The sequence below is a fragment of the Ictidomys tridecemlineatus genome, unplaced genomic scaffold (genome assembly GCF_052094955.1).
Source record: "Ictidomys tridecemlineatus isolate mIctTri1 unplaced genomic scaffold, mIctTri1.hap1 Scaffold_52, whole genome shotgun sequence".
NCBI classification, from domain to species: Eukaryota; Metazoa; Chordata; class Mammalia; order Rodentia; family Sciuridae; genus Ictidomys; species Ictidomys tridecemlineatus.
Window position 1 is genome coordinate 263082 of NW_027523416.1, and position 21956 is coordinate 285037.

Sequence of the window (21956 nt, forward strand, 5' to 3'; positions counted from 1 at the left end):
AAGATGTTGTGTCCGCCGAGAACTAAGAAAAAATAAATAAATGTTAAAATTCTCTCTCTCTCTCTCTCTGTCCCCCCCCCTCATTCTCTCTTAAAAAAAAAAATAAATAAAACCAAGTATCATCAATTGATTACTTTTGGAGGTTTGCTCTGCCCTGAATGGAAAATTGGTTAATACATGCAAATAATTCTGTATTGAGTGAACAGGGTAACCAAATAGATGATTAGGGAAAGTTTTTAAATTTTTTTCTGGGAATGTTAAGTAATTAATGCAGAAGTTCTGATAGAGTATCACCGTTTTGCTATATGTATCAGAATAGGTATTGATCATAATTGGCTACTAAATGGAGGAATTTTATAATGGATTTCTTGGTCTGTTTGAGCTGGTATAACCAAATGCCACAGAATGGGTGACTTATAAGCAGCAAAAATTTATTTCTCATAGTTCTGGAGGCTGGGAAATCCAAGATCGATGTGCCAGCAGATTCAGTGTCTCATGAGGGCCTGCTTTTTGGTTCATAGAAGGTGCCTTATCTTGTAAAAGGTTAAAAGGGGCAATGGATCTCTCTCTCTCTCTCTCTCTCTCTCTCTCTCTCTCTCTCTCTCTCTCTCGTCTCTTTAATATGAGCATTTAATATCCCATTTATAAGGGTAAAGATTTCATAACCTAATCATATCCTAAGTACCCCACCTCCCAAAGCCATCACTTTGAAGGTTAGGATTTCTACATATGTATTTGGGGAAGGAGGCACAAACATTCAGCCAATGCAGGATGGATCAAGCTGATAGTATTGATACCCATTGGTTCATCTTTTTTTTTTTTTTAATTTAGAGACAGGGTCTTACTAAGCTGCTCAGGCCTCAGTAAGTTGCTGAGGCTGGCTTTGAACTTGTGGTCCCCCTGCCTCAGCCTTTGAACTTGTGGTCCCCTTGCCTTTCTGGGATTACAGGCGTGTGTCACTGCACCCGGCTCCATTTGTCCATATTAATATTACTAAAATGCATTATCTGTCTCCTGCCCTCAGTCTATTGATTAAAAAAAAAGAATTTTATTTCTGGGTTGTGCCTGTTTCACAAAGTGAAAAAAAACCCTATGGTTTTGTTTAAAGTGTGTATTCTCAACATCTCCAGATGTTTAACTTTAGTGCATCTGGCAGCCTTTGTCAGAGAGTTTGGTTTAGGGCAAAATGGAATTTGTGTTTCTGTTGTGTTTTGTTTATTTTTTTGTTACTACTTGTGGTGCTGGGCAAGCACTCTATCACTGAGCCCTACTTTTAACCTTTCTTTTTGTGTTTTATCATTGTTATGATTTGAGGGAAGTAATGGTGTACTAAATGTCCTTACCAAGCCTTCTGAGACTGGGTAAGATAATCAAGACCTGTGCTAGGCAGAGGTGATACTGATATTGACAGGATGGATCTATTTGTTACAGTTTGGGCATATTAGGCAGGGCATGTAGTAGGGACTCCATTAATGTTTGCTGACTATTGAATGGACCTAAGTAGATCTGTCCAAGATTAGGGTTTCATTGCAATTTTGGTATGAATTTTATTTGGACTCTATGGTCATTTTTCCACCACCCCTTTAATTTGTTGCCAACATTTCAAAATAGTGAGATTTCACATAAAAATCATGTTTCTGGCTTCTGTTAAAAAAGCAGAAGATCTGGCAACATTAGGCTTGCATTCCTTCATGGCAGCTAGTCAGCTGAAGCTGAGCAGGGACTACATTAGACACAGTCCACTGCTGCCTCTGTTGCTCCCTGCTTCTACTGGGCGTTTGAGTTTGTGACCCTTATGCAATGGTTTCAGGAAGTGGTTTTCTAAATCTCAAGTTATTACTTTTTTAAAAAAATCTTTGTTTATTAATTTATTTTTGTGTGGTGCTGAGGATCAAACCCAGTGCCTCACATGTGCGAGGCAAGGGCTCTACCACTGAGCTATGGCTCCAGCCTGCATTATTACTTTTAATGACTTTTCTGATTATATTGCTACTTAACATACCATATGATCACTTACCTAATTAGAAAATAAGCTCTATGATGGCAGCAATTGTGTGTCTTCTATTTCTAGATATTCTCTGTGGTGCTGGTATATTGCCTTGCACACCATAAGGAAGGCAGTACATACTTAAACCTCTCTACTCTGATTTGGCAAGGTGATTGAGGAAGACCAATAATGCTAGAATATTCAAGACATTGTCGTGAAATTCCAAAGTATCTTGATGCATTGGCTTGGAAAACATACTCTGTAGTGTCTTGGAGAAATGATCCAAGTTTATTAACATTATTCTTGCCTCTTGTTTTTATTAATCAGTTCTATCATATAATTTTAGGGTTAATATCCCTTGGCTATGTTATTGGCATTGTGAAGTTAATGGCATTTGGAATATTAAGTATTTTCTTGACTATTTATTACATGGATTCTTTGAAATTAAGTCTTACAAGTATTTTCTCACAGGTAGGTAAGTACAGAAAAATAAGTGAAAAGAGTTGAGGTCTAGAATAATCATTGTCAGGAAGGATATGAAAAATAGTTTTTTTTTCTTAAAGTACTGTTTGATGATTCAATTCAAGGACAAAATGAAATCAATTGATAATATTAGAATAGGAAAAAACTATATTGTGTTTGGAGTTAGGGCTTAATTTAAGAGTTCATTGAGTCAATTACTATTAAGTTTTTTTTTTTTAAAGTTGTCTCATTTTGTGAAAACAAACCATGTTTTCTTTAGTCCTACACTAGCCAATGGTATAATGATTGGAATACCTAGTTGACCATTATACATGTTGATTTCATGCCATAAATATTCCTTGACCCATATTGTGCGTTTATTTTTATAATAGGTGAGAAATTCATCCACTCTTCTCTTTAGTTCCTTGATCACAAGAATTTTTGGAGTTAAAAGGGGAAAGGACGAACTTTCCAAAACAAATAGGTAAGTAAGCTTCATCTAATGCTAACTTTTCTTTTTACACAAAATTGTCCTGGCCAAAAATAATTGTCGAAATTTTGCTTACTTTTACAGATTCATCTGTAGCATAAAACTATAAAAATGGTATAATGAATTAACCTGTGCTGCCAAATTCTAAATCCTTGGGCAAAAATATCAACTGATTACAAAGTTGACCTTTCAAATCAACAAATATAAAGCAAGGAAGCCAGGGCTGAAATATAGACTTGTTTCTCACTGCAGTAACTATTCTTTTTTCTTTGTGTCTTCTTCAAGTATTCCTGAAATGTCCTACATTCTTTTTTCCTGATGTGTTATCGAGTATTTACTATCTGTGCAGTATCTTTAATCATATAGGCGAAAGTTTAAAAGATTGTGAAACTCTTATCAGAACACCTTCCAGACTACCTGTGCATTCATTACTCTCCTAAACGAAGGGAGAAAGTTGGAGATGTTGACTGTGTGAAATAAATAATGCATTTACTTTTTGGTCTTTAATTTACTCTGTTTTTTTCAGTAAGGCTTTTTAATGTCTGGAAGGAAATCTATGGAACCATTTTGGTTATTATTATTATTATTATTATTTAATGCACAAGTTCTGTTTGTTCTTAAAGAGAAGCTTTGGATAGTTCTTCAGCATTTGAGGATTTAATAGTAGTGTAGTTGGCTTGCAGCTGTTAACACTAGATGTCACTGTCGCTGCATGTTTAATTACTCCCTTAAACTTTTAGAATCCAATTTGACATACAAGTCATTGTCTTAAGGACCTAAACTTGAATTCAAGCCCAGCTTCTCTCTTCCCTAAACAAGTTACTATGCTTTTGCTTCAAATTTAGATTTTAAACTGGTATTTATTAAAATATGTCTTCTTGTGATGAAATTAAGTTTTAAGAACTAAAAGATATGATGAAATAATTTTTTGATATGCTTGTGGTAATTCTAGTGAAACCTGCTGTGGTAGTTCTGAAAATTGCTGCTTATCAGCCTGTAAAATTCACCAAATATTTCAAAGAAAGGTAACTGGCTCTAAGTTTGAATCCCCTGAGTAAATGCAGGAATACTAAGAGATTTTTTTTTCTCCCCTGAGTTGTATTTTTAAAATAAATATTACTACTTTAGTAGCATGATTATAATTTTTACTTTATAGCCTGTTATTTTTTTTAAATATTTTTAGTTATAGATGGACACAATACCTTTATTTATTTATTTTTAGGTGGTGCTGAGGATTGAACTCAGTGTCTTACGCATGGTAGGCAACTGCTCTACCACCAAGCCATGACACCAGCCCCTTTAGCTCATTCTTAAAGTAATTTTTCCTGTCATTAACTGAAAATTACTAGTATTTGTTTCTTTTTAACTTTGTCTAATTTGTTAATAATTCTACAGTGTGCTTAAGTTTAAAATAGTTGTATCTTTTTATGAGACCATGATGATGTTTAGTAGTATGAATAAAATATGATATTAAGTAACAATTAAAGTTAATGTTAAAATTGCTCTTCTTGAATGTGTATATAAATTTTACTGTGCACCAGAGAAAAATGATCATTAATTTCATTTAGGTTGCAACTGAAAGAGGATAGAAGAATAAAAGGGCGATGAGATCACACAGTTTTACCCTTTTAGCTAAAGTCACACTGATGGAAATTCATTTCTTTTGAATAGAGAAGATTACAAAATTAATAACTTTCCTAGAAGAAGGGAAATGGAATATTTGTATAATTATTTTGACTAATGGTGGAAAGTGAAATGAAGGAATTAGGAAGTTGATATTTTACTTAAGTGTGGTGAACATTTTTTAGTAAGAGCCTGTATTTCAATAATCAGAAGACTGGCATGTGTCATCTCCTATACAGGCTTCTCTTTTCTATTTAACTCTTGAATTATCAGTTTCTTGGCAGGTCTTCTTAGAAGTTCTGCAAAACATTTAGTTTGTTAAATTTGCAATTGTTTGTGATTATTCTACTTTTGTAGTTTATTTAATTTTGTCACTTTTTGTTGAAATATTTATATACCCATTTTCTACATATTAATTCCCCAAAGGATAGGACCGTTTCCATCTATTCTTTGTATATATAAAGGGCACTTTAAGAATGCTACTTACAATGTCTTGTTGGGTGATTACTCAGTCATCAAATAACTAACCTCAGCTGATGACACCTCACAGCCAGTTAAATTTGCTTTCACAACCACAGGTTGTTCTGCATGCAGTCTTGCAAATGTGTGCTCTTGGTCAGAAAGGAACTGAACATAAAAAGAACATCTGCTTTTTTTCCATCTAGTGTGAAAAGAATGTCTACCTTGGAGTATAACTTGGTTTCTAGGCATTTTGCTGCCACTGGAGATGACCTTAGTAGAGTCCCTTATTCACTCCATACTTCAGTTTCTCAATCTATATGACAGGAGTAGTAAGATCTAGATTTTATCTTCATGGGGTTATTAAGAGTCTACAACAAACTATTACAACTTTATTATTAATTTTTTTTTAAATTGAAGTCCTAAACAATTAGAGATATGGTTTGCTGTTTCTGTCTGTTGCCTTGCTGTTAGACTGTGCCTTTTGAGGACAGCACCAGGGTCAGAATCCTGTGTATCTGGTACCTTGTATACTGTCTGGTGTGTAGGAAGCATATAGAAATACTTGCTTAGTAGAAAAAGTAAATTTTATTACTGGGGAGGGGGGGATAAAAAGTTTGTTTTCTACTCCTGCCTTTGTTCTCATAAAGCCACAATAACCAAGGAGGTTATCCTCTATATGCCTTGAGTTTCTTCTTGCTCAAATAAGAGGTTGGGCCAAGCCTGAGGTGTCTTCCCTCTAAAATATGAAGCTGAGACTTTATATAATGTTACTAGAATTGCATGTTTGATAAAGTGCCAATGCCTTAGACAGTACCTGACACATAGTAGGGACCAGAAGTTTTCATTTAATATGTGTAGAAAGGACCAGGGGCCTGCCTCTCTGTATGAGTGTGTGGAATGCACTTAAGATTGAGCTTTTGAGCCCATTGGTCTGATCTAGATGTGTTCTTTGGATTATGAACAGTGAGAAAATACAAGTTTTACAATCATGTTATTACACTGTAATTTTCTAACACTCCTTTCCCTTCTGTTTGTTGTCATTTAACTGACTTAGTCTGACAGAATGAATAATGGATTCCATGTAAAGTCGGAACATGCATAGCCCTGTTTTCTGGGGAAGGTGCTGTGCTTTCTGCTTTTCTATAGTAGCTGCCATCTGTATGTGAATGGACCGTCCTTGATAGCTGCTCATTCTTTATAGGGTAGCAGCTAAACCAATTGCATCTTTAACTCTGGGTCCCTTGTGTGTCTTAACCTTCAACTATGTTAGTTGCAGCTAAGTGGCAAGTGCCAATATATAGTAGTCTGAGAAGCTTTATTTTTGACTTTGTGGAGTGTCTGCTTTGCCAAAACTTCATACAGGTGCTCAGTGTGCAGAGTTAAATAGTATTGCTTTTACATTTTCCTTTTGCTTAAACTCAACCTGTGAGCCAATAAGAACTTAATGATGAATAAGTACTTACCTTGAATTCAGTTTAAACATGAGGGCTCCAAAACTTGGGCTTTTGAGCTTACAGTTCAGCTGGGGAGAAATAAACTGTTACTTGTGAATCAGATGAAAATAGAAGATATCATATACTAATCACCTGTGCAATGTGATTTGGGTAATGAATGCCTTGGACATCTGTAAATGGAAAAAATAGAGTGATGTATTTTTGGGGAAATAGTATTTCTTATAAGGCTTTGGGGATGAGTAGATTTAAGGTCATGAAATAGACTGAAAAAGAGAAATGAATAAATAATTTTGTTTACTGTGTTAAGAGCAATTTCTATTCTGTATTATTAAGAAGAGCTCATATTCAAATTAAGAGCTTAGTACAGTTTACTATAATTTAAGAAGAAAATGGGTTTGTAAAAGCATCACTAGATCCAAATAAAATAATTTCCAATGACTGTATTGGGAGATGTTAGATTTATTTTATTTTCTTGGACATAAATGACAGAATTATTAGAATTATTTTTCTTAGTGGCATAGGTTTAGAGGAACCCTTCAAGGGGCATCTAACTCAGCCCAACTTCTTGCTTATTGGCAGATTTTGAAGCCATTTCCAGACTGACTGGCTTCTTTCCTGTTCTTCGTGTTTTCTAGGAAAAGAGATTCCACAAGTTTCTGTGGTTACCCACTCCATTGTTTAGGAAAGAATTGGTTTTTCAAAACTAAAATTGAGAGCTTTAGAGCAATTGAGTTTTTTATATTTTAGAGAATGTAATTATTAGAATTCAGAATAGCTTATTTGCTTTGAACCACATAGAAGCTTGTAGTAAACACTTACCTATTTGGCCAAACTGAAAATTGGAATTTTCTTTCACTGGGTCTGGGATAATATTAACATCCTCAGACCCAAAGAATTCTCATTTTCCCCATTGAATAACATTCATTATGTTTTCAATCTGCTGGGTACTAGCATGCAGAGATGAATCAGAAATATTCTGTGCCTAAGGGGAACTGACAGCCCAGTGAAAAATATGGCAGCTATCTGTTGCATTGGATTCTGTTCAACTTACCTTGAGGGAAGGGAGAAGTTTTGTAAGGCAGATGGCATGTCTTTTAGTGTCTTTTGCCTATTCCATGGTTGGCTTGTGCCAGGCCATTTTTATGTGTCTAATTTAACTTTCACGAGATCCCTGCAAGGTGAACAATATCATCATCACCTTACAGTGGCGTAAAACCACAGGGAGTGAATTTTAGTTATTTGCCTGCTGTCGTATAGCCAGAAAGTGGCAGGACTGGAACACAAATTATTTTCATGTACAGGGCACTTATTTATCAATACATAGAGCCTGTCATGAGTAGTATATTACTTTTTTGGTGTATGTCTTTAGATTTTACATTGCCCTAACTGTGGGAGACAAGCCACTTCATTCGTTCATTCAAAGTCTGAATGTGGACCAATAATCACACATTTTTAATATGGTATGTTGATTTCAGTGGGGGTGGGGCGCAGGGGAGAAGTTTGCTTGAGTTGACTCTAAGACCCTTTCTGTGGGTGTTGGAAGACAATATGAATTATGTAGTTTTTTTCGTTCGTGGATTTTATGTTTTTGGTGGGGAAGTTATTAGAGCAGTTTATTGCAAGTAAGACAAAGGCAAGAGAAAATACAGTATACCCGATAGAGGGGCAGGCAGGTAGGCTATGGATGAGAATGCCCATAAGTATTCTTTTTTTGAGTGAGCCTCACTGTTTTCATGTATATAAGAGATGAGGCAAGAGTAGGCCTTAAAGTTTCTAACATTATGCTGTTAAACCAGAAAGGTAAAAATCATACTTTTCTGGTTGGCAAGTAGGGAATGAATTAAATTAGCCCAGGAGGTTATCAGTTTTACTAATAAGAAATTTACCTTTTTCATAGTTAACTCTGTAAAACTCAATTGTTTGGTGCTATCGAGAGGGGATTTGGGGTTTACAAAAATTCTTGGCTGTGGTTCAATTTCTTTTAGACTTAATGTTTTACAGAATCTTTGGTTACATTTTTCACATCTTTAATTAAAATGACATAAATGATAACAATTATTATTTGTCTTTATTTTCTAAAGGACCTAAAAAGTCACCCAATCCCATTTTCATTTAACAGATAAGAAAATTAAGGTGCAGAAAATTAAGTGATTTGCTCAAGATCACAAAGCTAGCATTAATATAATTTAATGGTTATTTTTAGCTTATAGCATGACTAGAACATTTGAAAAAAATATTTAGAAATGAAGTTTCTATTAGCAACAATAATATTCATTTGAATTTAAATGATTCTAATGTGGAATATGAGGTTCATTCTCCCAAAGAGGCACTTTACTTGTCAGAGGATTTTAAATAATAATGATTTAAAGTTAAGAGCCCCATGATTTGATATAGTCTGGAGGTGTCATTCATGCATTTACCACAAATCTTTGTAGAACATTCAATCTGTTGCTTTAGCCAGGGTAGATAAATGAGTATTTTTGGAGACTGAGAAGTACAGTACAAGTCTTGTGTAACCTTGTTGAGATGGTCTAGTCAGAATTAAGTCTGTACTGACATTTTTGTTTACTGGAGAGTTTCATGTTTCAACGTTTTGTTCATTCATAGGTTCATGGATTATAGGTAGGAAGACCACAAATGAAATTTGTAACCAAAAAGAAGTTCTTGAAAAGAAATATGTTCATGAACTTAAAGTGGGAATTACTCATTGTATGCTTAAATATTGACTCTTGCATGGACCAAGTAATCTTTGTTCCTTAGGACTGCTTCAGGCCATTGCCCTCTCTAATAACTGAGGCATTGTTGCTCTCGTTTGAGCTTGTTCTATGGAATCTTGGCAATGCATGCATCCTCTTTCTGCATGTAAAAGCATGAGTAAATATTTTTTCTTAGCTTTGATATTTTTGTAGCTTACATTTTATATGAGCCAGACTAATATAATGTAATACCAGGATTACATAATTTAAGACGTCAGGGTTGCTTCCAGGGCTATGCAATAAAGTATTCATTTATCAGGAAGTTTACAAGCTGTATTTGTTGCTCATTCACTACCTGTAGAGAAACACCACAGAGCTGTTTTCCAAATGAGAAAATGGAGTCAAAGAACTTAAGGCCAGAGGGAATGGTTTCCTTAGAACTTAAGATAACATTTATAATTTGTTCAGAATTCAGTCCTAGTAACTATTGATTTTAGTAACATAGTTTTGAAATTCCAGAAATTTCCAACTATTGTTGTTACACACAAAACTATTTTTGATAAAAATATGATCAATAAAATTTTTTATGTGTGTCTAATTTAACCTTCACGAGATCCTTGCAAGGTGAGTAATATCATCATCACCTCACAATGGAGTAAAACGACAGGGAGTGAATTTTAGTTATTTGCCTGCTGTCATATAGCTGGAAAGTGGCAGGACTGGAACACAAATTATTTTCATGTACAAAGCATTTATTCACCAGTACACAGAGCCTGTCATGAGCAGTATATTACTTTTTTGGTGTTTGTCTTTACCGTTATTAGAAGAAGATACTTTCCATTTTCCTAAAGTCATGACATGGGGAAAGTAGCACCGCCAGTCTGGATGATGAACTGGTCAGCAGGCTGAGGACCTAATCTGTCAGACTGTGGTATGTGTACTTATGTGTTTGCTTGTAAGTGGGGAAGGAGGGGAGGCAAGTAGTGAAGGGGGAATAGAGTAGTAAACACCTTTGAAATATAATAGACTTTAGGATTCACTAGAAGTACTGAGTTCTGTACCTTGGGCTAGATGTCCTAGTAAAAAATTAAGTAGCTATAGGTGGACACAATATCTTTATTTTATATTTGTGTGGTTAAAAAAATTAAGTAGCATACTCTTGTCATTGTCATTTTTCATCCCTCAAATAATAGCTCCATTTTTTAATATTTAAATATAAGTTTGAAATAGTTCAGACTTAATAGTAGTTAGAATGCTTTTGGATACAACTAATAAAAAACCCAAATCAGAATTTAAACAGGGAAAAGTTATTACATATGTAACCAGGATGTTTTAAGGGGGAGTTATTTCTTTCAGGTTAAAGCATGTGTTTTCTCTGTGTTTCTACTGTGCCATCCTAGACGTGAAGGCATGGACCCAGGGGGCTTTCTGGATGGTTACAAGATGGCTGCTATTATGTAGATGTTGGAGCCATCCTCCAGATGTTAGAGTTGAAACACAATATTTAGAAGCCTTGTGTTTCTTATTTCTTTTTGAAAACAATGACACTTCCTCCTGTGTGTGTTTCTATGTCCCCACCTCCACATCCTACAGATTTTTATTCACATATTATTGACCAAAGTTAATTTTTAACATGTCCCAACTTAACCCGGGTGGGGGAAATAGATCTGCCATAATTAGCTTAGACAAATCAGGGTTCTTCAGTTGGGCCTGGAATATATGTTAGCTCTTCCTGAAGCATATGACTAGTCTGAGAATGGTAAATTCTAAAAGTCAAGTTCCATTAAAAGGAAGGACAAGGTCGGGGAAAGAGTGTGAATTAAGCAATGTGTGTTACTACATTGATGTCTGATGTTCAAGGTCATCTCAAAAGCATTGAAAATGTTTTAATTAGGAACAGTGATTTAAATATAGGAAGATAATAAATATATTTTAGCCTAATAGGAAAATTTATTTTCTTTACATATTTCCTACATGTAGATGTAAAGAAATATGAAATAGTACAAGGGTCTAGATATACAGTTCTGTATAATTCATTCTTTTTAATTTTTTTTATTCTTTTTATATGACAGTAGAGTGTATTTTAACACTATACATACATGGTGTATAGCTTATTCTAATTAGGATCCCATTCTTGTGGTTGTACATGATGTGGAATTATACTGGTCATGTATTCGCATATGAACATAGGAAAGTTATGTTCAGTTCATTGTACTGTCTTTCTTATTCTCCTCTCCACTCCCTTCTCTTCATTCTCCTTTATCTAATCCAATTGAACTTCTATTCTTCTCCTCTCCACTTTCCTTCACTGTGTGTTAGCATCCACGTATTAGAGATAACATTCAACCATTGGTTTTTTGGGGGACTGGCTTATTTCCCTTAGCACGACATTCTTCAGTTCCAACCATTTACCAGCCAATGCCATAATTTCACTCTTCTTTATGGCTTACTAACATTCCATTTTGTATATATACCACATTTTCTTTATCCATTCATCTGTGGAAAGGTACCTAGGTTGGTTCCATAGCTTAGCTATTTTGAATTGAGCGGATATAAACACTGATGTGGCTATAATTCATTCTTGTAAATAGCTTGCATTTAAAAAATTTTCATGTAATTCCTTAGTCCATTTCATGTTGCTATAACAGAACACGTGATGCTAGGTAGTGCATGAAGAAAAGAGATTTATTTGGCTCATGATTCTGGTGGTGGAAGGTGGTCCAAACAGCATGGTGCTAGTATTCTGGAAAAGTTCCCTCCCCCACACCCATGGCTATCACAACATGGTCAGGAAGTAGAAAGGAAACCAATGGACTGCGTAGAAGGGCCAATTGCATGGTGTGGCTTTGCTTTCCAATAGCCCAGTTTATCAAGAACTAATTCAGTCCCATGAGGTTTGACCTATTCCAAGACATCATGAATCCATTCATGAGGGTATAAGTAACCCTGTAACCTAGTTACCTTTCATGAGGCCCTACCCCTTAAAAGTTTGACTACTCCAACATCATTTTATTGGATACCAGTCTTCCAGCATATGTCCTTTTGAGGGATAAACCATATCCAAAACCATAGCACCCAGGAACAAAGTATATGTATGTCTTCACACATGAACCAAGTTTTGTAAACATTAAAATAGAGATTCTGAATCCAAGCTTGAAAATGCTCTTTGACATTATGAATTATCTTCCTGGTTCACAGCTAATCTCTAATAAGCTAACAGTGTTAACATGTTTGTTATCACAAACTCTGGTTTACTTTTGGAATTTGACCTATATATTGGTTTTCTTATCATAAGGCCAAATAGTGTGAAGTCAAATGATCTTTCTAAATTTATGGGAATTGGCATTTAATTATTTTTGTTTCTGTGTCAAAAATCCCTGTTCTATTTCAATTGAATGTGGTATTTTGATGTGACTTTTTTGGCCTCTGAACTCAAATTAGGCCAATTGTTCTGAATAATCTCTCTTTCTTTTTCTGCCAAGTTTCTTTCTTTTCTGTCCTCTGAACTCTAACTGCTTTGTTCTCTACAAACTGCCTCTATAGAATTGGAACATGAGGCTGTCTGGGTCAGGGCAAACCAGCTGGGCTTGACAGAAGTTAGGGTTAGATTAGCTTCATTTGACAAGGATCAGTACGTCTGATCCAGTTGCTAAATCTTGGAAGACTAGAATTTTCCATTCTATAAGCACAATTCCATGACATCTTGCCTTTCTTTTGCTCTTAAGACATCTTCATCTTAGTTGTATCTATTTCTACAACCTCTCAAATCTGAATAACTGTCTTAGATCCATCTAATGGTCAGCTACATACCCCTGTCCCGTAGTTCACTTGATCCCCTCTGTCACCCCTTTAATCAAAGCTTTCCTATGCCTGTGGTTCCATTTCTGTGTAACTGGTGTCCAGGTTAGGCATTCTGACATTTTTTTTCTTCATCATTCATTCAGCAAGTAAATGAGGTAGGTTCAAGCACTGAGGGGATGAGGGGATGACACACATTTATAAAATAGGATGCAAATCTCTGAAGAACAATGGAAGAGGAGAGGCAAGACTTGGACTCAACTGTAAAGTTACCTATAAAGCAAGGTGGGAAGCTGAAGGTAACTGTGGACTTTGCTCTCCCTCATGGGAAGAGCCTCACTCCCGCTGCACTGTGCAGACGTGGCTGTAGCAGAGCTCTTGCTAATGTCTTTTAAACACACTTTCTCCCTGTGTCTCTTCCAGTTCTTCCAATAATGTGGGAAAATCTTCCCTCACCTTTTGTTTATATTGCTGCTAGAAAATGTGGTCAACGCAGAGCAATATTGGTGCTCTGCCTCCCCTACCTGCATTTGGAAAAATGGAATTATGTGTATTAAAAATACTGTGCCACTGACTTCTAAGGGTCACAAGTGCCTAGTTTCCCCCCAGAAACCCAGCACAGGTCATCTCCAACTCCTTAATGCTTTAATTGAGAACTTTCCCTGAAGCTTCTATATTTCAGAGAAAAGTTCTTTTAGTGGTGTTCTCCTTGTTTGCTTTCCAATATTTCAATGAACTAGTTTTCAATTATTTATCATTATAAAAGTATATTGTTCCAGTGGTGAAGTAAATAACTTCTGTGGGCTACCTGCAATGCCACCATTTATAATATCATGTATTTCATTTGCCATATGACTATAAGTTGTGGCCTTCCACCAAGGAACATACTGTCCCTAAATACTTGATTGTGTATATCCTTCCTGTTTTCAGCCCTGGCTGCATTTAAAATTGTGCCCTCATGCATTGCCAAACTGGTTGGCTTGTCCATGAAAATTGAATCCCGTGGAATCCCTGGCATTTTCTGTGGACGTTTCTTCCTGCTCCCATTAAATAGAATTTTTAATGGTTTTTTAGGGCCTTCTGTATAATAACCCTCTTTTCTTTCTTTCTTTCTTCCTTTCTTTTTTTTTTGTTGGTAGTCCTAAGGACTACACCTGGGCTTCATGCCTGCTAGGCAAGTGCTCTACCACTTAGCTGTATCCCCAGCCTTCTTTATTTTTTATTTTGAGATAAGGTCTTGTTAAGTTGCCAAGGCTGGGATCCTCCTGCCTCAGCCTTCCAAGTAGCTGGGATTACAGTCATGTATAGTGACACCTGGAGTAATGTCACTCTTCATAGAATTATTTTAAAAAATCACAGTAGCAGAAGGAATCATGTTTCTCAATTTACCTTAGTCTGGAATGACTTTGAGCACCTAGCCTGATATCTATCAATAAATATGTATTAACTATCAACTGTATACAGGGCTTAGTACTAGGTGACACCAAAAAAGATCTAAGAACAGCCTATTCTCACGGAACATATAGTGTGCTTACAATGAAATAAACTAAAACACAATCAAGGAACAGATCAGTCTTATTGTGAAGTGACAGCAATGATAAAGAAGAAGAGAGAGGAATCAAATATTATTCCATTGTTCTGGTATAATCCAAGAGGCGAGTATCTGAGGATTCTTCCCGTTTTTCTCTATGGTATATGTGATATAGCTCATGTGGTAGGAAGTGCTTAGAGGTAGGCCAGCTCTTTAAGGAGATTTCTCAGAGGGACTCCCTGATTTCTAGTGTGTATTCTTTATAATCAGAGGTACTCTGTAATTGGCAATATCTTATTCTCTATGGGGAACAATAAATGATATGTCAGAGTATTTTCTCTTCTCCTTGTTCTGTATTTTTTGATCCGTTTACTTAGAAAAATCTTGAATCTTCAGAGACCTGGGTGCATTTGTGAATTAAAAGAAAACACTGGTACATTTTAAGTAGGTCTTTGGACTCCCAAATCTTTTCCTACACTCTTTCTTTTCCAACAGTCAGCCTTGTTTTTTGGTCCTTCAGGTACTTCCTGGTTTCAGTGCCATGGCTGAGTTTTCTTTCCTTATAGTCAAAAGGTTTGCTTTCCAACTAGCATCTCTCCTCTTTGTGGCCAGTGTGTCGATTTGACATGGGGTAGTTAAGTATGGGCAGAACCTTGGTGGGGGGAAGATGACGCTGTGGTTTCCAGGACTTCACTCCTACTCTTCTGTTTCACTCTTCTTCTCTCTTTGGATGTTGAAAGTAATATGTGCTTATTAAGAAAAATATGAAAAAGTTACACAGTTTTATTGTCTTCACCTAGGCTATTGCATTGCAGTTGTCATTTTGCTGTGTTTTCTGGACCTTTTTTTTTAATTCATGAGTATTTAGTTTTTATAAAATGTATTTGTAGTTATTCTACACACACCCTTCTTTTTTCACTGGTAGGAATCACTTTTCATTTTTGTTTGATAATTTATAATCCTCCTAGTTTAAAAAAAATTAACAGACTGCTGTGTATCTTTGTTTATAAAGTGTTTTAATGTGTAAGCCTCTTTCTGCAAGTAGAGTCTCCTGTGTGTGATTTCTAGGTCACAGGACACGACTTGTTGTTGCATTCTATACTGTTAGGTTTTACATATTGTCATATTTCTTTTCTTTCTTCCTTTTTTTTTCAGAGTTCTTTATTTTATAATTTATTTATTTTTTATGTGGTGCCGAGGATCGAACCCAAGGCCTCACTTGTGCTAGGCAAGGGCTCTGCCACTGAGCCACACCCCAACCCACAAGTTGTCATATTTCTTTTCTTTTTCTTAAGAGAGAGTGAGAGAGAGAGAGGGAGGGGTGAGAGAGAGAGAATTTTTAAAAAATTTTTTAGTTTTTGGTGGACACAACATCTTTGTATGTGGTGCTGAGGATCGAACCCGAGCTGCACGCATGCCAGGCGAGCACGCTACCTCTTGAGCCACATCGCCAGCCCGTCATATTTCTTAATAAATTAATTTTCTTGAAAAAACAGGTTCCATTTCACTTCCAGTCACACGTTTCACTTTCCATTTCACATAGTATAAAGTTTATTGCTCTAATTGCCCTTTTTTCTTTTTAAAAGAGTTATTTTTATTTTAATCAACAATCTTGAGCATTTTATCTGATTTTTCCCCACTATAGATAATGATGCAAGGAATATTCTCTCATGAATTTTATCTTTGTCCTTTTTTTAAAAAAAATTGTTTTTTTAGTTTTTAGTTAGATACAATACCGTTATTTTATTTATTTATCTTTATGTGGTGCTAAGGATCGAACCTAGGACCTCGCACATGTGAGGTGAGCACTCTACTACTGAGCCATAACCCCAGCCCCTGTCCATGTTTTTATGATTATTGAAAGGGAGATTGCTGGACTGAAGAATATAAACATTCCATGAAACTAATAGCCAAGTTTCTTTTAACTGATACCAATTAACACATTTACCAGCATGTGCAATCTTCCTAGTACTAAGAGTAAGCATTTTTAAAAAATATTTATTTTTTAGTTTTAGGTGGACACAGTATTTTTGTTTCACATTTATGTGGTACTGAGGATGGAACCAGTGCCTCATGCATGCTAGGAGATCACTCTACCATTGAGCCACAACCCTAGCCCCAGAAATAAGTATTTTTTTTAATGCAAATTTCAGGGAATGTGAGAAGGAAAAGACCTTGGTGTTTCAATTTACATTGCTTTTATTACTAGGGAGGCTGAACATTTGCTCAAGTTATTTGTTGGTTAATTGCATTTTCTTCAGCTTTGCTTTCAAGGCCCTTTTCACCTTATCTCGCATTATTCAAACTTACAAATATTTATTAAAGCCTGCCAACTACCTTCTCCCATTCCAAACATATACCCACACACTAATCAAGCTAATCTCTCTATTGTTCCTTTGAATGTTAAGCTTTTACTTTGAGTGCTTTTGTTCATGGTTTTTCTGCTTCTAAATGCCTGCCTCTCCCTTCTTAAGCTATGCTGATTTCCATCCTTGGGTTCAGCCCAATGGTCTTCCTAAAACTGGTTTTCTGGAGAGCAGACTCTGGGCCTGCAGCTCTGTAGTAGTCCATACTGCCTTCTTCAGGCTCTGCCCTAGGAGCAGGCAAAGAAGATGAATGTAGAAATAGGCATGTCTACATTTGATTTCTGGTGTAAGTGACTTAGTCCCCTGAGCCTCCATTTCTTTGTCTCAGCATCCTTATAAAATGTGAATGACAATAGAGTCTGCCTCTGGAATTGTGAGGAGCAAATGTGATAAAGCTAAGAGGGCCTAAGGCTGGTGTAGAGGGCCTAAGGCTGGTGCTTAGTATATAGGAAACTCTCCTTTAGTGCCCATTGTTTTAATTGTCATCTCAGCATTTGTTGTTTTTTTTGTTCCATAGGACTCTCCTGTACCACCCCAGAGGCTGTGTACTGTCTTTCTTGTAAATTAGTTATGTACTCTCAAGTGAACACAAGGTTCTAAAGGGGAGGGATTGCATTTTAAGTCTTTGCATGTCCTAATGCACTATGCTGCTTGAGTATAGTTGGGTAGCTTTGGTAGTGGTGGAAATTAGAGGAAGGCAGTGATGAGGACCTCATTTTCAGCTTTTCATAAGACCTTCACTAGGAGAACTTTCTCCTAGGGCCTTTTAAAAAATGTTAGCTTTTGTTGCTTATTCAGCCAACGGAGTTACTCAGTAGAAAATGTTTAAGAGATCCAGATTATACCACCGGATTTCACTTTTCCATATAGTGTTTCAAAGTGTTGTATTCATTAGTATTTGTCAGAGGGCTGGGGATGTGGCTCAAGTGGTAGCGCGCTCTCCTGGCATGCGTGTGGCCCAGGTTGGATCCTCAGCACCACATACCAACAAAGATGTTGTGTCTGCCGAGAACTAAAAAATAAATATTAAAAAAATTCTCTCTCCTCTCTCACTCTCTCTTTAAAAAAAAAAATTTGTGAGAAACCTATGGTTAATGTAAAGGGGGTCCGGCGGATCATCGGAGGGAGAGACCACACAAGAGACTTACTCCATGCAATTGACAAAAGGGGATTTATTGGGGATCCATTCCAGCGCGCTGGGGCTCTGTGCTCACTCAAGGAGGGAGAGCAGCCCAGAGCCCAGAGCAAAGGTCAAGCAGAGCTTAAGTACACTTTTTGGAGAGGGCGGTGGGCTTTGCATACATCAGAACAAATCATCATGAGGCGCAGGGAAATTGAACAACAACCCTGAGACGTGATTGGCAAATCCATTGGCGGGAACAGCTCGGGCAGGGGTGATTGGTCATTCCTAAGCGGGGTACACATTCGAACTGATTGGTTCGGGCCCTGTGACAAACTGCATAGGGCCCTAGGCTAAATGGCTAGTAGGGTGTTGTCTTAACTATCTCAGGAAGCTGGGTGTAACAGAGGAACTCAATAATACCTAATCTTTTACATTTTAATTCAAGCCTTCCAGCTTAGAAACTTTACCCTTTCAGTTAATACCACAAGAAGCCATAAACTAAACCAGATTCTTTCCCCTTTTAACTTTCACATGCCCTGGATTAACAGCAATGTTACTCCCTCATTTACACCTGGTATTACCTAGCATTCTCAAAAAGTTGAAACAATGATTCATGTTTAGTCACTGTGTAACTGGGTATTTTCATTTATTTAAAATAAAAATAACAAAAAATATCCCGGGTAAAGATCTCCTCATATTTTAACTAGTGACAGATGCTCTGATCAGTATTTCTACTTAAGTCAGGCATTTTTTACATACACCTCAAGCCTTGCATTTAAGCTTTATGCCTTTCCAAGCATAACAGTTAACCAATAAACCAAAATATCAGCCTGGTCTGGCTTAGCTCAGTGGTCTTTTGATTTCTTCCAGTCTGTTTGATGTGGAGGCTTATTGAGATTTATCTACTGAGCTGTTCATAGTTTGTAGGGCTGGGAGCATTGACTATATTATATAAGATTCCATTAGTGACAGAAGAGTGTGGACAGTCTCTGCAGTGTAGATAGTCTAGCCAGTTGTACTGGTCATGATTTTGTTGAAATTTTTAAGACTGTTGTCGAGCTTTTTATTAAATACTCAATGGTTTTTCTTATTTCCCAGTTTATACTCCAAGCCTCAAAGCAGATGTGCTTTGATTGGTTCAATTTAGTAGAAAGTTTCTTAACTTTCAGTATGCAGATTTAAAAACTTTTCCAGTTATTTGGACTAGTTATCATCAAGGGAAGTAAAAATAGAAATATATAGTAATCAATCATAAATATTGCTAGATGGGGAGGTAAACATCATTCCATTATATTGTTCAAGGTGGAAACAGCATTGGCGTATCCAACTTTATAACAAAGCCTGCAGAGGGCTTTCTTATCTTATGTATTCCTAATAGGAATGTTCAATATGGAAAGTATTATTGTCCTCATTCTAGATGACACACTTGGAGTTTAGATGATTAATTTGCTACATGCCTCATACCTAGTGTGAAGCAGAGCTGGTGTTTGAATTCAAATGTGACTCCTAACCCAGTTAATTTTCCATTACATCAAAGTTTTTTTTTGTTCAATAATATATAGTATTTCTAAAAGTAACAAGAGTTTTGCCAAGCAGTTTTCCAGTGGTTTAATCATGTCCTCTTTCCTGAGAAGTTGAGTAGAATTACTCATGTATACCCTGCAGGAGATAAAAAAAGTGTCATATTAGAGGAATAATGAAACTTATCCATTTTTTCTCCTTTAGTTGCTTCATGTACAGAATTGGGAAACTACCTGTAGGGCTTTTGTTTGATTGAGTAAGTTAGGAGTTGGCATGAGCAAATGCATGTTAGCATTCATTTGCTCATGTAGGTTTATTGACGTACTCCTGTGTACAAAAAATGTGCTAAGCATTAAAAGGCACATAAGTGGAAAATCTTTGCTCTTAAGCATCTCAGAATCCAGCAGAGTAGATATGTTCCAAACTACATGACCATAGTACGGTATAGAGATGGCAAGAAGAAATTTAAAAGCTTGAAATGGAGATAAATGGTATCTCTCAGACAGGCTTCCTATAAGAGTCAGGGTCTGAGCTTGAAAGATGAGTAGAGATTAGCTAGATGAAGAAAAACTGTGTGGAGAAAGGGAGCCAGGAGAACAGTTGTGGCATAGATGGGTTGGTGTGAATGTGTATCTTCAACCCAGGCTTTCTTGAGCACTTTAATGTGATACTCATTTAAAATATTGAGTCATGGAATTCTTCTTGTGGGATATTTTGCAAAGAACTGTGTTTTAAAGAACCCATTTTGGAAAACTGGATGGACCAAGTGGTGAGAAAAGAAAGTTGTGCTTTGGGGAAAATTGAGGCAGGCAAGGAGGATGGAGAGGGATATTGATTACAAGAGAGAGTATAATAGTAGATTTGATAGGACTTGATGGAAAATGAGGGGACCAGGAAAGAGGAAAGATAGTGGAGTTTTGGCTTGGATAGTTTTTGGGACCATTTGTAAAGGTGAAGATTTAGAAAGAACAGATTGTTGAGGGAAGATTTCAAGTTCAGTTTTGCAACTATGTTTTGAGATGCTGAGGCATGTGGAGTGGGTCATATCCATTTGGCAGTTAGATATGTGAGTGGAGTCTGGGCTAGATGAAGGAGTCATCTGTGTGGAGATGATATATCGTACCAGGAGTGAATGAGATCACCAGTGGGGTGAGGATAGATGCCAGGAGACATCAGTAAGTAAGTGATGTGTGCAGGAAGAGGATCTGTCAGCTCACAAGCATTTCAATAATCTAAAATTGTTTGGGATATGCTTTTCTGTTTCAAGATCCATCAGTTGTGTTTTATTTTGTTACAGAGTGCCTGAATCCACCCATGAAGGAAGTCTATTCTGTGGATTTGCCCTCTCAAGATTCAGGGTAATCGTGGAGGAGGTGCTTCACCCACACCCTAAGCTCGCCAAGGAGCACAGTGTGATTCCCACCTAGCCCTTCTGAATTCAGTGGGAAAGGTGGAGCCATCTTGCATTGTTAAGTTTTTGAGTGTTGGGTTCCTTAAATGTAACTGGAGAAATAATGAAAGAGAAGTAAGTATTCCACTGGATTAAATGAATTCAATGGATATTAATTTTCTCAATAAACTGTTATTAAGAAATTGTTTTGGAGATTTACTCCCTGAGTAGGATTAGCTAACCTACATTTTTCATTTGGATAAGTAGTTCTTTAATTAGAAAGCAAGATTGGAGTAATAGTTTCTCCTTGCTTTAAATAGTGTAGAGAAGATATGTGAAACTGCCAAATGAAGGTTTTCCTCCTCACAGTGGTGTGAAGCAGGGAAAACAAGAGGAAGTTATAATGTTAGGGGAAAGGGTTCTCTTCATCCAGTGTACCTGCTTTTATCTTCAATTCTGGAAGTCTCGATGGAAGGATTTTTTACCCCCTTATTCTTGTCATGCTAAGAGTTGCATATTTTCTGGCAAAACGTTCATTACTGGCTAGGAGTGCACAAGAAATCCTTTGCCAGAGAATTAAGCAAGCAGAAGTGTGTCAAAACAAATATTCTAGTTTGAAAATATAGTCCTGCAGGAGGGGCGTGGATGTGTGGGTAGTGGAGGAGGCCAGGGCATGTTCTAAGATTGAGCATTTATTTCATAAGAATTCTGTGTTCTGAAGGACTGTTGTTTGTAGGAACTCTGGAGGAATCAGGATTGTGCTGCATTAAATGTACTGATGAGCAGGGATAGTTTTTCTGGGATTTGGGGTTTGCTCTTGTGTTTAGTGTGCAGCTCATATGATGACAGCCTTTACTATGAGTGAAACATTTTGATAACAAATAGCCTTTTAAATTTAATTCAAGAGGCATTTAACAAAACTTTTGTTTACATGGAAAAACTCTGAGGCTTGAGAATATTAAACACACATAAACAAACATGCACAGAAACACCAGTCCACTTCATAAGCATTTATTTGGCTAGGAAATGCCAAATTTATGTAACTCCAATCTT

The 21956-nt window shown here is 36.5% G+C and overlaps 1 protein-coding gene across 6 annotated transcripts in view; it reads left to right on the plus strand.

Annotated features, from left to right (window-relative positions):
- The first annotated feature begins 2826 nt into the window (after positions 1–2826).
- Positions 2827–21956, plus strand: part of LOC144373874 (transport and Golgi organization protein 1 homolog) — a 147349-nt gene continuing 128219 nt past the window's right edge. For 4 of the 6 annotated variants that reach the window (XM_078036831.1, XM_078036838.1, XM_078036832.1 and 1 more), the window contains exons 1-2: positions 2828–2933; positions 20811–21038. The gene's annotated coding sequence lies outside the window, so the exon portion shown is untranslated. Of the gene's footprint in view, positions 2934–10086; positions 10106–20810; positions 21039–21956 lie in introns of those variants that run through there. The other 2 variants (XM_078036833.1, XM_078036837.1) reach the window with 2 other exon arrangements.